Source organism: Plecotus auritus (genome assembly GCF_963455305.1).
Source record: "Plecotus auritus genome assembly, chromosome: 4".
Taxonomy (NCBI): Eukaryota; Metazoa; Chordata; class Mammalia; order Chiroptera; family Vespertilionidae; genus Plecotus; species Plecotus auritus.
Genome location: NC_137775.1, coordinates 83336843 through 83352551, shown reverse-complemented (window position 1 = coordinate 83352551; position 15709 = coordinate 83336843). Strand labels below are relative to the sequence as shown.

Below are 15709 nucleotides of genomic sequence, written 5' to 3'. Positions count from 1 at the left end.
GATTTGGGAATAAAAAGCTCTGGGACCATAGCACATAGGCACTGAACAGTCATACTACAAGTATGGTGAGGCTCATTGCTTTTCTTCTTATACTTCTAGGAGTATAAAACCTTTTATCTAGTCATTCTTGCAGCCTCATAGTAGAGTAGAAAATCAAATTCTTGGCAATTAGATCAAGTACATATATCACAACATTCCTAATCGTTTGGGATCCAAGCACAGTATTATCAAAATAAAAGATTTTAAAAATATGAAAGAACTTAGTTGTACAGCATTGTCCTTCTTCAGCCCAGGTTTCTCATCTACATCTCAACAACACAATACTATGAAATTGGTCAAATGCTTTGTAAGGAAGATTTAAACGTCCCTCAGAAGCATCAGATAATTACCTAAGCCAGAAGCAAGATGCTAGATGAGGCAGACTAATGATCTGATCTAGGATGGTAATCCCCATGGTTTCTAAGGAACACTAACATCAATCATTCAGTAAATATGTAGTTTCCATTGGACTCCAGACTGGGCGAAAAAAATCTCAGTGGTGAGAAAATTGCCCAAATTTTCCTGGCATATCAATATGCATGTCCCTTAAAGCAAGTCTATTCTAACATAACACATTTCTAATCTTTGTTTCAAATTCCGTTTACATTAATAAATGCCAGAATAAGCACCCAGAGGGTGAAATCTACATAACTGGACAATAAAGTGATGGGTTCAAACAAGATCCCACAACTCTACTTTTTGAATAATTATAGGAGAGTTTCCTTTCTGATAATATTATTTTATTTTTAAAAAATTAAACTATAACTGACTTCTCTAACCTTTCTGCCTCTCAGATAACACAGCATAACTTTCAAACTGGTCTCTAGTTATGATGGACCTAAGAAGATATCACCTGAAGTAAGTAAGTCTTAATTGGTTAAACAATTATCTAAGTCTTATATGCTAGAGATTATTTTGTTTTTAAAAATGATCATATGGTAACATTTTTTCTTTTGGTGTACAGTTCTATCGAGTTCAATCATAGATGGATTTGTGTAATTACCTTCAAAACTCAGATACAAAACAATTTCTCCATACCCCCAAACTCTCTGTATAGTTATTCTCACTACACCTATACCTCTGGCAACCACCACCATTTCCACTGTCTTTATAGTTTTCCCTTTTCAAGAACATCACATAGTTGAAATCATACCATATGTAGCCTTTTCACCTAGCTTCTGTCACTCCCATATGTCTTTGAGAATCACCCATTTTGTATGTATCTATATCAGAATTATCAATAGTTTGTTCCTTGTTACTTCTGAGTAGTATCGCACACTATGGATATACCACAGCTTGTGTATCTACACCCCTGCTGAACGGTACTGTTTTCAACTTTTGATGATCACAAATAAAGCTGCTCAGAACATTTTTTTCTGCAGGGTTATGTGTGAACATAAGTTTTCATTTCTTTAGGGTAAATACCCAGGAATAGGATTGCTGGGGCATATGTTACATCTATGTATAACTTTATAAGAAACTGTCAAACTGTTTTCCAAATTATCTACAATGTTTTTACTCCTACCAGTAAGGTATGAGAGTTCCAGTTGCTTCATATCCTTACTAGCACTTAGTGCTATAGGCTGACAGTTTTAAAAGAATGTTAGAATTACTTTATGAAAGAATATCTTTATTGAATGTTATAGTACACTAGAAGCTCAATGCACGAAGATTCGTGCAAAAATGGGCCTTCCTTTCCCTGGCTGCCGGCACTGCCTTTCCACTCTGGCCCGAAGCCACCTTCCCACCTTCCATGCTGCCCAGAGGCCCTGAGCGGCTGGGGTGGTGCGAAATGCCTGTGTTGTCGCAAAACACCTGTGTCGTTGCTATGGGAACAATGCAAGCATCCCGCCCTGCTCCCAGACGCTCAGTGCCCGTGTATGCAAATTAGCCCAACAAAGATGGTGGTTAATTTGCATACTCACTCCTGATTGGCTGGTAGGCATTGCAAAGGTACGGTCAATTAGCATGTTACTCTTTTATTAGGTAGACTAGAGGCCCAGTGCATGAAATTCGTGCACATGGGGAGGTGTCCCTCAGCCCAGCCTGCACCCACTCCAATCTGGGACCCCTCAAAGGATGTCCGACTGCCCGTTTAGGCCCGATCCTACCAGGACTTTTGGCTCCCAACTGCTCACCTGCCTGCCTTCCTGATTGCCCCTAACCGCTTCTGCCTGCCAGCCTGATCACCCCCTAACCACTCCCCTGCCAGACTGAATGATGCCTAACTGCTCCCCTGCCAACCTGATTGCCCCTAACTGCCCTCCCCTGCAGGCCTGGTCACCCCTAACTGCCCTCCCCTGCAGGCCTGGGTCCCCCCCCAACTTCCCTTCCCTGCAGGCCCGGTAGCCCCCAACTTCCCTCCTCTGCTGGCCTGGTCACCCCTAACTGCTATCCCCTGCAGGCCTGGTCCCCCCCAACTGCCCTCCCCTGCAGGCCTGGTCCCCCCCAACTGCCCTTCCCTGCAGGCCCGATCGCCCCCAACTTCCCTCCTCTGTTGGCCTGGTCACCTCTAACTGTCCTCCCCTGCAGGCTTGATCGCCCCCAACTGCCCTCCCTTGCAGGCCTGGTCCCTCCCAACTGCCCTCCCCTGCTGGCCATCTTGTGATGGCCATCTTGTGTCCACATGGGGGCAGGATCTTTGACCACATAAGGGCAGTCATCTTGTGTGTTGGAGTGATGGTCAATCTGCATATTACTCTTTTATTAGATAGGATAGAGGCCTGGTGCACGAGTGGGGGCCAGCTGGTTTGCCCTGAAGGGTGTCCAGGATCAGGGTGGGGTTCCCTTGGGGCATGGGGTGGCCTGGGAGAGGGGCCTGTGGTGGTTTGCAGGCCAGCCACGCCCCTGGAAACCCAAGCAGAGGTCCTGGTATCTGGGATTTATTTATTTTCTATAATTGAAACTTCGTAGCCTTGAGCGGAGCCAAGCTTCCTGCTTGTTCCGTGGCTGCAGCCATTTTTGTTGGGATTTATTTATCTTCTATAATTGAAACTTTGTAGCCTTCAGGGGAGGCCAAGGCAGGCCAGGGCTGCAGAAGCTTGGCTTCCTCCATCACCGGGGGCAACTCAAGCCTCCTGCTCTCTCCAGCTCTGTGGCTGTCGCCATTTTTGTTGGGATTTATCTTCTATAATTGAAACTTTGTAGCCTGGAGTGGAGGCCTGGACCGGCCAGGGTGTGCGGAAAGCTTGGCTTCCTCCATTGCTGGGGAAACCCAAGCCTCCTGCTCTCTCTGTGGCCACAGCCATCTTGGTTGGGTTCATTTGCATACTTGCTCATGATTGGCTGGTTGGCGTGGCTTGTGGGTGTAGCGGAGTGATGGTTAATTTGCATATTACTCTTTTATTAGATAAAATGCTTAGTATAAAGCAGTTGGCACTCCAATTGGGAAATAGCATTATTTTCCAATAAGACCTTTTGTAGAAATTACTTGGATACAAAATATTTGAAACCATAATAAAATGTTTTATTCAATAACATAAGATCCTCTAAAATTGTGTTATATTATTTGTCAGGGGAGCTATAATGGCCTTGAACTACTTATTTAATTCTTTTTTGTATTTATGATATAAAAATGTGCTCCATACTTGTTGGGCTGCTATCAGAACCAGAATCACATTCATTAGTTTTAAAAATATTTGATGAGAGCTATTTTACTAGGAATAGTCATAAATAAGACACATTTGACTTCTGTCCTTATGAGGCATATATATTTAATTATTATATATATATACAATACTAATCAGTTGATAACCAGTTGCATGAACAAATTTTCAACCTAAAGATGTGCATAGGGTATATAACTGGGTATGTTTTAGTAGAACTTGGCCTTAGATTGAAAACATAAAAAGAAAACATTAACTGTGCTTTAATTCTGATTTCATAACAAATCACAAAAATAATCAAGTATATCTAAGAAATGTGTATAAATTAGAAACTAAAATATAATATAAATTTTGATTGTTGAATGAAATCCTCAAATTTCAAGATTTTGGGAAAAGCAGTTCTAGAAGGCAAACAGAAAGAAAACTATGAATGGTTCCTTATAATATTCAACCTCCTGAATAAATGGAAAGAGCATTTGAATGTCATCCATAGCTAAAACTCAGTTCTCCTCTCTGGCTGAGCAATGTCACCAGGCCCCAACTCCTGACCCCTTTCTTTCTCTGAATGTTCTCTCTTCTCTAGATTCCCAGTTTTCCATCTCATTATTAAGGATCATACCAGGGTTCTTATTCTCCAATTCCTCTGGATGGCTGTCTGTGGATCATATTTGCAGCTACCCAGTGGTAGACAAGAGTCCACAAGGAACTGGATTTGTCCCCATTTCAGATTCCTAATTCACTGCACCCTAGCCCCTAGACTAGGTCATCCAGAGAGGGAATCAGATATTAATAGCTCATTTGTTATTCACTAAGAAAACAGTAATACTCCAGAACTATTCTCTCTGCATGCACTCAACATTGCTTCCTTCTGTAAAATGCAGTCCATTACCTTAAAGCCCTGTGAAATTTATTGAGAATTGAAAGTCTCATGCTTATATAAAATTCTGAGTTGCTTTTTAAGAGTTAGACAAGTAACTAGAGATTTCAACTGCTAGTAAGTTTCTTCAGAAATGAAACTGACTGAACATAATCAGTTCACCTCCATTGATTACACAGTTTTATTGCATAACTGATAGTTTTAACGCCCCACCTTCCCCGGCCCACCTCCCCCAATTAGTTTGCCAAACAGAAGTTAAATTCTTGACTGGTTTATTCAAACTAAATTTAGGCAGGATTTACAATAAAACTCACACTTCATCCAGGCAGTTGAAAAATGGATTCTTTTAACAAGTGAAACTAGTAAGGACTTCCCTGTAAACCAAAAGGGAAAAAGAGACATTTCACTAAAATGCTAATCTTAACTAAACAAGACATCTACTCTGCATTTTAGTTTACCTGATGCAATTCTTTTTCTATGTTGTTACCTAATTTTGAGATATTTTAAAATATTTTCATGGTTGGTGCCACTATAATGCTGCATTTGAAATTATTAAATTAAAATTAAGCAAAAGGTCAGTCTATTTGGCCTGATGTATTAATCCAGAGAAATCCCTTTGGTTGTCAAAGTTACCACCTCTAGTCCTGCACAGATTTCACTAACTTCTAGGGTCTGGCAGAGAGTTAAGTTTGAAGATTCTAGCCCAGTCATTTAAAATAATTCTCATCATAAATATCTGTGTTTACATTGCATGTTTAGGTTTCCATTAATTAAAATTCTAATAGAACAAGGCAAAGTATTTTCCTAAAACTGAGTAGCTAGATAAATAAATCAATAGCCCCCTTTTTACTAAGCACTCAAGTCAAGTTAGGTAAAAGGAGAGTCAGACATAGATATAGATGATTTTAAAAAATTCATGATTTTAATGTCCAGACTAGTGTTAAAATGTCGCATTAGGGGAATTTTTACAAAGTAATTATTTCTTAGACTCATATGAAGCATTTTACAGAGCAGAGGCCAGCAAAATTTTCCTGTAAGAGACCAGATAATAAGTAATTTAAGCTTTTCAGGCAAAATGGAAGATATAATGTACATACTTATATAATAAAAGAGAAAACAAATTTCCACCATTTTCTTCTCATGGAATTCAAAACTGGAGCAGACTGGCCATATATCTCAGACAATGTAACTAGCAGAAGTAATTGCTATATATTTTATCTTCTAAGACCTCAATAAAAAATAGAGAATTCAAATGTACCAAATTTTCTCTGGGGCACGGAATTATCAGAAATTCATTTTCGGCATAGAGCTTCTTTTAATTAATAGGTATCAATTATTTACTGTAATTCTCCTAGAATTTGTGCTAGGTGATAAGAACACACACACACAAAAATGGTCCCTGCCTTCAAAGCACTAAAATTCAAGAGGAGACAAAGTACAGTAATAGCATGTAATGGGTGCTGCAATAAAAGTATGTATACAGTACTACATAAACATTTGTATAAAGTGCTAAATAAACACAGATGAAGGACTTATGAAAATACTGTTCAAAGGTTTTCTAAAAAATGTGTATTTCTCCCCCTTGCAGTCCTAGTAATAAGAACAATGGAAATTTAACCCTGGCCAATTTTTCTCAGTAGTTACTCAGCCCTCAGATTGAAGGGTCTCTGGTTCGATTATGGTCAAGGGCACATGGCTAGGTTGCAGGCTGGATACCCAACCCTATCAAGGTCCATGGGGGAGGCAACCAATCAATTTGTCTCACTCACATTGATGTTTCCTCTCTTTCCCTCCCTTCCACTTTCTCTAAAAATCAATGAAAAAAATATTCTTGTGTGAGGATTAATAACATCAACAAAAGAACACTGGACCTTCAGAATACTTAATTGTTTAAGAATCTCTGTTGCTTCTGAATAACCATACTGATCTATTTTCATAATATAGCTTTATAGAGGTGGGCATTTGTCTGAATTGAAAGGGACAATGAGGACGTACATAGTCAAGAAGTCTTTTATTTGTATGTTTTTACTACATCTATTGCAATAAATTCACTTTTATTATGACAATTAAGATTCTGATTATTTGAGGGCTCAAATTAATGGATAATTCTCCCCTAGAAGTCTTAAGAATAAAAATGCGGATTTGTAAGAACAAACAAAAAACCAGAATATTCAATACAAATCCAACAGAAGAAAGAGGGGAGAAACTTTAATTTTTAAAAATCTTTCAAACTAGTATAACATACAATAGGCAATAAACCAACAAAGTCATGCACTTATTTTATAAATTCAGGAAGAAACCAAAGTTTCATGTGCCTTCTCTCTCAAGGAGGCTTGTTGAACTATGACCTAAAATGTGGAAACATGCCTGATTGATGAGGTATTGAAGATAAACCTTTTCCTCTTCAGATATCAATCAAATGATGACTTTAGCATCTCGCTATATTAAACCAAAAGATCCACATTTGGTTATAATTCCTGGAAAGCTTATCTGGCAAGAACATAAATACTTGGGTCTAGAAGTTAAGATGCTCTACTGTTTCTGATTAATGCAGGCTATTCACACCTCTGCTCTAATGATCCTAGTGTGTAGTGTGCTTGGTACATTCCCAAAAACAGTTATTTCTACCTAGAGTCGTGCTGGTCATGCCAATACTGTAGTAACCAGGTGAGAAATGACTCATCCTCTCTTTCCTTATCCCTCATTCGACATTCACTGCAGTCAATCAACACCTGTAGAAAGGGGGTTTACTCCACAATCCCTTCTAGCATGGGGTCTATTTTCTAGACAGGGAGTTAAGATATAGACACTCATGAAGACTACAAGAATGATTTAGAAGAACATACTATCCAAAGGTACAGAGTCTTGAAGCAACATGAAGTGTTTAGCTGTACTAAGAAGGGCTGTGGTGCCTGAAGAGGAGGCCAGCATCTTGTGATGGAGGTTAGATTACAAAGCGCATCAGCTGGTACATTAATGAACTGAGATTTTATTCTATAAAATATTGGTAAGCCAGTTAGTAGTTTTATGCCAACACTTAGATCATCAGATCTGCATTTTAGTAAAAGCACTTCTTCCTTTGTAGACTGTAGAAATTTAGAGGTTTAAAGTAGAAAAGGAACCATGCTAGTATTTACTGCTATGGCTCAGATAAAGACTCACATCAAGGAAAAGCAAGAAAAATGAAAAATGGGATAAATTTAACAGCGATTAAGAAGATGGATTTGGTACATCTTTGTTACTTTATGAAAGAAGGGGCTGAGAAGGTAAAGCAGCCAAGAGTGACTACCAATTCAGGAGACTGGAAAGAGAGCAGAGGGCTGAAGATAAGACATTCTAAAGTAGGTAAAATGGAAATGTCTGAAAGGTAGCTGGGTATTCAGATCTGGAAAGAAAGTGGGGCAGGAGGGGGGACTCTAGAATAGAGGTAGAGATTTGGGACCCAGGATTCAAAGGCCAGGGCATTAATAAGATCATGAAGGGAAAGACAATGTGGTTAATGACAAAACTTTAGAGATTGCTAATGCTGGAGGCCTGGGTAGAAGAGGATTCAGATGGAGAATATGATGAGGAGGCAATAGCTGGGGTGGTGGTTGCTCAAAAATTTCTATTTTGAAAGGACTCAGACTAGCAATTGGGTCAGAACAGGTCTTGAACATTTGCTTGCATGGCACTTGATGTAAGAACTGAGAAAATTAAACTGTCTATATCAAAGAATAGGAGGGAGGGTGCTGCTGGATATTCCATTTCCATCCCAGACCCACTTTTCAGTTATTCTAGTACTGAGAGGAGGGAGAACCAGGAAAGCACATTGCCTTGAAAACCAAAAAAGGATGGAATCAGAATCAAATTTGGAAGAGATCATATATACATATAAGGAGAAAATATTCAGCCAATTTACAACTGCTGATGTTTTCCAGTGCAATTTCAGTGAAGTAATGGGAGAAGAAGCCACAATGCAGTGGGGAGAGGTGGAATGAGAAGTAAGGGTCAATGAGGGTAGAGTTTTCTTTAAAGAAGTTTGACTATGAAGAGATGAAGAAGGATATGGCAGTAGCCACAGGGGAGTATAGGGCCAAAGGGCCTCAAGAACAGTTTGAAGACCCAAGTAGAGATCTTGCCTCAGAGTTACTCCTCAGAACTCCATGTGACAGACCAGCAATGCCCACAGTGCAAACTGATGGCTACCCTTCTCCAGGAAATCTCTCCCCCAGAGGGCTCCATTTCCATCTAAAAGTCCACCATGAAAGATTCATTTAGTTGGGCCTTAAAGGCTTTTCACTAGCAGCAATTTTATATTAAAGTGCAAATACCCAAGTAACAACTAGAAATGAAATCAGGATAGATGCTAGAAGTAGAAAGTAAAATGGCAGATGCCAAGGAAAATCTTTGCCTGCCCCACAGTTTTGCCTAGTTGGACCTCAATTTAATCAACAGAAAATTATCTGTGTTTGTATTGGGCAAAGAAACACTAATTAATCACTGGCACTATTTGGCTGAAGATATCTTTCATGTCCAACATACAGAGAAGCATTATCATACATAGGTTATCAATTTCTAGGAATGAAATTCAACTTAATAAACATAATACTAATCAAAAGTAATTACATCAGGTAATACAGATGACACTAAAAATGTTAAATGTCCAGGGCCAAACTTACAGGGATCAATTGTAATTTTTCCTAGTTATAGTGGGGAAATCTAAGTCTAACAGTGGTAACTAGGTGACTTCTGAAAGGAAACAGAATATGCCTCTCCAAAAAATTCCACTTTGGTTTATGGATTATTTTGAGCTGAAGACAATTGAGAAGTAGCAGATATAAGAAAAGCTTTCTGCCCTCCCCTATTTGTCTATAAACAGGACATAAATTTTAAAGGTGCCTTCCCTCCACTTTCTACCATAAAATTTTGAAGTAAATCATCTGAGACTCTAGACCAGCCGTGGGCAAACTACGGCCCGCGGGCCAGATTCGGCCCGTTCGGCTGTTCAATCCGGCCCGCAGAGCTGAAAGAGCGGAGGGTTCTCTTGCTCTCCCCTCCGCTCCTTTACTTTGAATTTATATTAGTTCACACAAACACTCCATCCATGCTTTTGTTCCGGCCCTCCGGTCCAGTTTAAGAACCCATTGTGGCCCTCGAGTCAAAAAGTTTGCCCACCCCTGCTCTAGACCCTTATCAGTCCAGAGATGGTACCAGAGGGATTTACATAACAAACTTTACTATGTAACCCTATCTACTCTTAGTTTCTCCATATATTTTCCTTCCCACAATTTGCCACCCTGAGAAGCTCCAAGTTCCATTTTTTTTTGTCTTATCACTTTTCTACATAAGTATTGTTCTTTGCTAAGATACTATATAAGCTCAAGTTCTAACCACTCCTTTGAGTTACTTGTAACTGAGTACTCCCATGTGTATGCATGATGTACACATTAATAAACTTCTGTGTTTTTCTATTGTTAATCTGTCTTTTGTTAGTCTAATTTGCAGAACCCCAGGCAAGGAAGGGTAGAATTCTTCTCTTAATATTTCTTCACTAATTGAAACAACTTACTTATGTTGCTGCAAGTATATGTTGAGCCCTCAAAATTATTGTAAAGGATCTTAGGATTCATATGCTAACCAAGCACTGTGTAGATTGAAAAAAATTGTATTTGGCACATAGATTCGTACATTTTTTTTTATTTACACAGTTGCATGGTGATTACTAAAACCTGTTAACTTAAAAGTCTTACTGAATATGTGACTTTTGCCAACATGTATTTTCCCAATGTCAATATAATTAAGAAATTATTACAACTGTGACAGTCTGATAAGTTTTGTGACATTAAAAGGGAAGAATGTCTCCCAATTAAAATTATTGGGAGTCACTCTACGAAAGAATGCTGAACTGAAAATGGTGTCAAAAGAAATCAACCAGCATTTTTACTCATTCTTTCTGATTTCTTTTGTCTCACTTGAGATGTTCTTATTCCTGTATAAGGCCACCTCTAGCCCAAATAGTACCTTTCTGCAAATGAGAAAAGGAGCCCCTTTCTACAAATGACAGCAAGGAACTCCAATATGATGCAGCCCCATATTGTAAATAACCAACTTTTGGAAATCAATCCATCTTGAATTTGGAACAACCAGTATGATAAGCTCTTTTTTTTGTGTGAATGACATATACAGGTGACTCACTCATTTTTTTTTTTTTTTGGCATGACTTGGAAATCAGATATTCTAGCTAGCTAATCAATATTTGGGAATAATAAAATAAGTTATTTTGGGATACCAAATTTAATGTCTGAAATTAACTTCAGGAATCATCTGGTCAACACCCTTATTTTATGGACAAGGGTAGCAAATGTTCCTGCAATTTGTACGGCTTCTCTGGAATCAGTGATAAGCCTATTTAAATTATTTTCCAAAAATTTAAATAAAATTACACATACCAAATAATAAAATATTAAATTTGTATTGTAATCCTTTTTAAATGATTTTGAAATCACTTTGGAATCTTCATGCCTGAGATTCATCTTAAAGGACAGAAACCTATATTGTACTTTATATGCACATGACTCTTACCTACCCAGTGAAAAATATAAAGCCTACATCTTTTTAAAATTTCCTTTTCACCTCTCCTCTAAATAGTGGTGTGTAGTTTTTTTGTTTTGTTTTTCCTGTAAGCATGATATCTATCATTAAAGAAAAACACAGCAGCTAGTTCTGTGTTGGCTTCAATAAGACCAAATAGTTATCTTTAACACAGCTACTATACTCCAAAATTGAAGCCAACACAGTCATTACTGCAAATTACTTGTTGAAAGGATCCATCCTGAAAAGAAAAGAAATTAAGAAAAAGAATTTAAACAATTCCTCCAAAGATGGTTGTTGTGATGAGTAAATGAATCAATCACATAAGCTTAGTGCCTAGTACATTGTACATATTCAATACATACTCATTATTATTGTAATTAATAGTATTAGTATTAGTATTAGGCATGTATTTGATGCATTTGACCTGTAACTCAGATCAGTGGTGGCAAAACACTAGCTACAGGACAAATTCTTCTAATACATGCCTAATACTAGCACTATTAGTAACAATAATAGTAAGTATGTATTGAATATGTGCAACGTACTAAGCACTAAGTTTATGTGATTGTTTCATTTACTCATCACAACAACTGTTAATGCCATTAATTAAAAAATGAGAAAACTGGAGCTAGGAGCAAATTTTGCTTAGGATACAGATGCGACCTCTATGCATATCTTTCTGAGTTGACTATGAACCACCACCCTATAACCATTTCGTAAGGAGGCCATGTAGGGTATTTCTGTATGCCACTTCATGTCCTTATGTCCCATCTCTTAGTCCAGCCACTGATGTGGCTCCCAGTACCATGCCAGATAAATCTGACAGCATCTTGCTTTCTGCCCCCAGGCCTCTACGATGCTACTGCATAAGATGAAGCATCTTGCATTCCTACTTGTGCAACCAGGAAAGGTTGGAATGGATTTAATGCTAACTTTGACCATGAATCTGTGTCTCCTTTTGCCTATGGCAGTATTGAGATACATTTCATAAGGGCCTCAGAAGGCCTCACTGGATCAAGCATCTCCTGCAGGCATTCTGAGTTGCTTTCCCTCCTTTGTTTCACTATATCTCCCACTCCTGCTCCCTGGGATCCCCTCCCAAAGAAATAACCTACATGCAAGCCTTGTCTCAGGCTCTGTTTTCAGTGGCATCCAAGATTAGAAGAGGCCATTTTACCCACCATCTGAAACCATCTTGTCTCTACTCCTAAGCTTTATATCACTAATATGCAACAGCTAGCATACTTTATCTGAAGAGGAAATCCCTGTCTCTGATGGACCTGACTTCTTCATTTCCTGTGAATAGCAGAGCTATCTGCATCTGTAGGGTCTCAGGACAGCATTGAGAATATTTGTCTACCTCTGCTGGAAGCCCTTCTGATTAGTCAGGCTCCTTGAGTTAGAAACATAAGGATTTATAATGAAAAAGAATCACACAGTAAAAACAGAAAGAATGAAAAGAAAACAAACCAATAAAGAACCTATCCTATCATAACATTTGAGGTTCTGGTATTTGCTGGCTTTGGAGGGAGTTCAAAATAAATGAAAGAAATGTGTATTTTATTAAATGTTAATATTTTGAAGAAGTGGAGGGAAAGAAAAGATAAATGCTTCCAATCATATTTGCAAAAATGAGGCATCTCCTAGCCCCTTCAAAATGGTTATATGTTTTCCTTGCATTTGAGCCACCTACTCAGTTTTGGAAGTAACACCTGGCACCAAACAGAAAAGTGTGTGAGGAGTAGCAAAGTTGCATGCCCATAGGTCCAACCAACAGAGATGGGCACCACACTATGTTCTCAACCTGGACTGTAATACAATAACAAGTCAATTCTAGCCAAGTTGCAGCTGCCCATCTGACTTCCTCCACAGGAAGAGCCTATTGCTTCTGACCCCACGTAGATCTGCCTATAATAAACTCTATCCTTCCCTTGCAACATCTGCTATTGCTAACATGATCTCTGTTTGTCTTGAAGTATAAATAGGCTCCAAATTTCAAGAGTTCAGAATACACTGAACCGTAACAGCCTCGCTTCTTCCTTTTCTTATTGGTAAGGGCCTTACCCCTCTCTTGGATTTTGGAATTCATTTTAAGAACAACAATGAAATAAAATGAAGAGGAAGAAGATTTGAGAGGATCAGCAGTGTTCCAGGGATCCAGAAATGAAGAGTTGTCCCTTGCCTTTGTTTTTCCTACATTTGCAGTAATACATGTTCATTGTCACTTTAAGCCATTTTCTGTATTCTCTTTTCTCCATGCTGAAGTTGAGACTTTCGGTCAGAAGGAAAAATAAAACTAATTTTATTATTAATTAGTATCCAAAGTGTTTTGCCATATTCAAATTTACCAACTTTTTATTTTGCTTGAGCAAGACACTTTCTCATTCCTTATAATTGACTATAGGCCCGGTGCATGAATTCATGCTGTGCCTGCTGTGGGCTCGCGCCCAGTCAGTCCCAATGGGGAGAGGCTCGCACCTCCGCAGCTGTGCTCACAGCCGTGAGCCCAGCATCTGGCGCCCGTTGGTCAGCTGAGCGGCACTCCCACTGTGGGAGTGCTCTGATCTCTAGGGGGCAGCTCCTGTGTTGAGCATCTGCCCCCTGGTGGTCAGTGTGTGTCATAGCGACCAGTTGAGCAGTGGTTCAGTGGTTCAGTTACTTAGGCTTTTATATACAGAGATGTACTTGTTTTGAAGAAGGGAACACAGGTGAGCATCAGTTCTTTCCTCTGATGGAGAGTTACACTGGGCCTGACAGCCCTACGTCCCACCCTATGCCTGCCATTAGGTGAACTGACTTCATTCCTCTGAACCTTAACTTGCTCATCTATAAAATGGATGAAATGTGTAATTATTTCACAGTACTGTTAAAGTAGTAAATGAAATAATGCACATGAAATGCTTAAGTGTGTTTAGTAAATACTGCATGATAATGATTTTCCAGTAGGTGTGATTTTAACTTTCAGTGAAACTCAGAAAGTCTTAGAACCCACTTATCTGAACTCTTTCAGATAGAGAGGAATCCATTCCATAGGTGTCTCCAGGGGTTAAAACAGATAACATGCTTAGAAGAATGCCTAGCAGGTTATAAACACTTGATAAATGTTAGCTATTCATCACCACCATTATTAATGTATCATTAATAATGTATAATTATCTTTACAATTGTAATCAGTTTACTGAATGAACTGGACTCAGCAGGTGCATGAGAGGAAATTTAGTCTTTCTAATCAATTCTCATTTCAACTCATGCTGTCAAATATTTTTCTCAAATCCCAATCCTGGATGAAAGCCTAGGTAGATGACACAGCTTTTCTGACTACTTTCACATATGAAAAATTCCAGTCCAATCCAATGCATTCCAAATCCCTTTGAAAACCACTTTCTTCCCTCGGCTTGGGTCTGACACAGGCTGTGAAATCTGTGGTGGGAAAAAGTGTGGTTGTCTTTGCACCATTTCCCCACCTGGATTCTTCTTTCTCCCCTCACTTTCTCCCCTCTGCTTCTCTAGGATTGAACTTCAGGCCTGAAGTTGAGAGAGAGAAGAGCAATATGGGACAGAAAGGACTGTCTTGAGGAAGAACATTTATAATTCTAACTCAAAAAGAGTCAGGTTTAGCAATGTGCAATAATCAGAGAACAATGTCTACCAAAGCTATTATCCTTTATATTTATGGTTTGCGAGCCACATGAATTATGTCATTTTTTTTTCTAAAAGCAACTGTGAAAAATAGACAGAACAGATATTACTGTACATATTTTGCAGATGAATAAATAGGCTATGGGAGAATAAATGACTCATCCAAGATCACAGAGACAGTAACTGGGAGAGCCAAGTATACCTGAGCTTCTTCTACTGAAAGGCAGGAAAAAGTCTAAAAATCAATGCTTACTAACACATAGAGAAAGCAGAAATTCAGAACTGAATCACTTTAAAAGACCTCCACAATTTTGATTTATCAATCATGTATGTTCTCCTGATACCCACAATGCCTAGAATTAAAGGCTATTCCATTAACAGGATGTTGAGAAACAGCTGGTCTAAGGAGGAGCATGGAGGATACACTGAAGGTATTCCATTCCCTCAACAAAATTGGGAACTGAGTTTTGTTTTACTTGAGTACATTCCCACTTTGCTTCTTCTCAATTTCTTGTCATTTACTCAACAATACTAATTCTCATTTCAACTCTACTAATAGAGTTGCTGCCAATCCCTTGGGAGGAGAAATGCATCATCTAACATGGAGAGGCAACTGAACACAGATCAAGGGGATAAACATCACTGGCAGTGGTATGCTGCTATGTGGGTAGAAGCTTGTTTATTCTTTTTTTTTTTTGTAACCAGAGTTAATAAATAAGAAAAGTATGAAGAAATGCATAGGAATGAGAATAACCAAAATTCAAGATCTCTGAAAGAGGGCAGAGAAGGGAATTCAAGTGGAATTGGGGAGGCACCCAAAGGAGCTTCAACTGTCTTTGTAAATTTGTAATGTTTTAGTTCTAAAGATGGATGGTGGGCACACGGGTATTCATTATATTCTTTTTTATATCATTATACAATAAAATTATTCAAATCAATTTGAATAATAATAGAAAAGTTAAATAAGACCCAC

General features: G+C 38.7%; 1 protein-coding gene across 1 annotated transcript in view; it reads right to left on the bottom strand.

The window, feature by feature from the left end:
- The window catches only part of PKHD1 (PKHD1 ciliary IPT domain containing fibrocystin/polyductin), a gene marked incomplete at both ends in the record, with an annotated part of 416219 nt that overhangs the window by 70401 nt on the left and 330109 nt on the right, over positions 1–15709 (bottom strand). The gene's annotated exons all lie outside the window — the stretch shown is intronic.